Source organism: Salvelinus fontinalis, chromosome 39 (assembly GCF_029448725.1).
Source record: "Salvelinus fontinalis isolate EN_2023a chromosome 39, ASM2944872v1, whole genome shotgun sequence".
Lineage (NCBI taxonomy): Eukaryota > Metazoa > Chordata > Actinopteri > Salmoniformes > Salmonidae > Salvelinus > Salvelinus fontinalis.
The window spans coordinates 15,965,452-15,967,951 of NC_074703.1; the positions used below are offsets into that span (position 1 = coordinate 15,965,452).

The 2,500-nt window shown below is 56.3% G+C and overlaps 1 protein-coding gene across 2 annotated transcripts in view; it reads right to left on the reverse strand.

Moving 5' to 3' along the window:
* The window catches only part of LOC129838851 (FYVE, RhoGEF and PH domain-containing protein 6-like), a 33,487-nt gene that overhangs the window by 14,888 nt on the left and 16,099 nt on the right, over positions 1 to 2,500 (reverse strand). The gene's annotated exons all lie outside the window — the stretch shown is intronic.

Consider the following 2,500-nt stretch of genomic DNA (forward strand, 5'->3'; position numbering starts at 1 on the left):
GAAGGTACCACGTTCATCTGTACAAACAATAGTATGCAAGTATAAACACCATGGAACCACGCAGCCATCATACCGCTCAGGAAGGAGACGTGTTCTGTCTCCTAGAGATGAACATACTTTGGTGCGAAAAGTGCAAATCAAACCCAGAACAACAGCAAAGGACCTTCTGAAGATTCTGGAGGAAACCGGTACAAAAGTATCTATATCCACAGTAAAACGAGTCATATATTGACATAACCTGAAAGGCTGCTCAGCAAGGAAGAAGCCACTGCTCCAAAACAGCAATAAAAAAGCCAGACTACGGTTTGCAACTGCACATATGTAACGATTGTCCTCCTCATCTTCGTCTGAAGAGGAGGAGTAGGGATTGGACCAAAGCGCAGCATGAAAGTTTGACATAACGAATTTACTAAAGAAAAGACGAAACACGAAAAACACTGGAAAGGATTACCAAAATAACAAAACGACGTAGACAGACCTGAACATGGAACTTACATAAATACACAAAGAACTCACGAACAGGAACAGACTACATACACGAACGACAAAATGAAACAGTCCCGTGTGGTGCACATACACAGACACGGAAGACAACCACCCACAAACAAACAGTGTGAACAGCCTACCTTTATATGGTTCTCAATCAGAGTAAACGTCAAACACCTGTCCCTGATTGAGAACCATATAAGGCTAATTTCCAATTACCTAAACATAGAAACACAAAACATAGAATGCCCACCCTAACTCACGCCCTGACCAGCTAAACACATACAAAATAACAGAAAACAGGTCAGGAACGTGACAGAACCCCCCCCTCAAGGTGCGAACTCCGGACGCACCACCAAAAGTCTAGGGGAGGGTCTGGGTGGGCATCTGTCCACTATGGCGGCTCAGGCTCTGGGCGTGGTCCCCATCCCACCATAATAAATCCCCGCTTTTTTAGCCTCCTCCCAATGACCACCCTCCAAATTAACCCCACTGGATTAAGGGGCAGCACCGGACTAAGGGGCAGCACCGGACTAAGGGGCAGCACCGGACTAAGGGGCAGCACCGGACTAAGGGGCAGCACCGGACTGAGAGGCAGTACCGGAATGAGGGGCAGCACCGGAATGAGGGGCAACACCAGAATGAGGGGCAACACCAGAATGAGGGGCAACACCAGATTGACTGGCGGATCCTGGCTGGCTGGCTCTGGTGGATCCTGGCTGGCTGGCTCTGGCGGATCCTGGCTGGCTGGCTCTGGCGGATCCTGGCTGGATGACGGCTCTGGCTGGTCATGACTGGATGACGGCTCTGGCTGGTCATGGCTGGCTGGCTCTGGCGGATCCTGGCTGGATGACGGCTCTGGCTGGTCATGGCTGGATGACGGCTCTGGCTGGTCATGGCTCGCTGACGGCTCTGGCTGGTCATGGCTCGCTGACGGCTCTGGCTGGTCATGGCTCGCTGACGGCTCTGGCTGGTCATGGCTCGCTGACGGCTCTGGCTGGTCATGGCTCGCTGACGGCTCTGGCTGGTCATGGCTCGCTGACGGCTCTGGCTGTTCCTGGCTCGCTGACGGCTCTGGCTGATCCTGTCTGGCGGAAGGCTCTGGCTGATTCTATCTGGCGGAAGGCTCTGGCTGATCCTGTCTGGCGGAAGGCTCTGGCTGATCCTGTCTGGCGGAAGGCTCTGGCGGCTCCTGTCTGGCGGAAGGCTCCTGTCTGGCGGAAGGCTCTGGCGGCTCCTGTCTGGCGGACGGCTCTGGCGGCTCATGGCAGACGGGCGGCTTTGAAAGCTCAGTACAGACGGGCAGTTCATGCGGCGCTTGGCAGACGGACAGTTCAGACGGCGTTGGGCAGACGGGCAGTTCAGGCGTCGTTGGGCAGACGGGCAGTTCAGGTGCCGTTGGGCAGACGGGCAGTTCAGGAGCCGTTGGGCAGACGGCAGACTCTGACCGGCTGAAACGCACTGTAGGCCTGGTGCGTGGTGCCGGAACTGGAGGTACCGGGCTAAAGATACGCACCTTCAGGCTAGTGCGGGGAACAACAACAGGGCACACTGGACTCTCAAAGCGTACTATAGGCTTGGTGCGTGGTGCCGGAACTGGTGGTACCGGACTGGAGACACGCACCTCAAGGCTAGTGCGGGGAGCAGGAACAGGGCACACTGAGTTCTCAAGGCGCACTATAGGCCTGGTGCGTGGTACCGGCACTGGTGGTACCGGGCTGAGGTCAGGGCGAGGTCAGGGCGAGTCGCACATCAGGGTGAGTACGGGGAGAAGGATCAGTGCGTACAGGGCTCTGGAGACGCACATGAGGCTTAGTGCGTGGTGTCAGCACTGGTGGTACTGGGCTGGGGACACGCACCACAGGGAGAGTGCGTGGAGGAGGAACAGGGCTCTGGAGACGCACATGAGGCTTAGTGCGTGGTGTCAGCACTGGTGGTACTGGGCTGGGGACACGCACCACAGGGCTAGCGCGAGGAGCAGTAACAGGACGCACAGGACTCTGGAGACGCACAG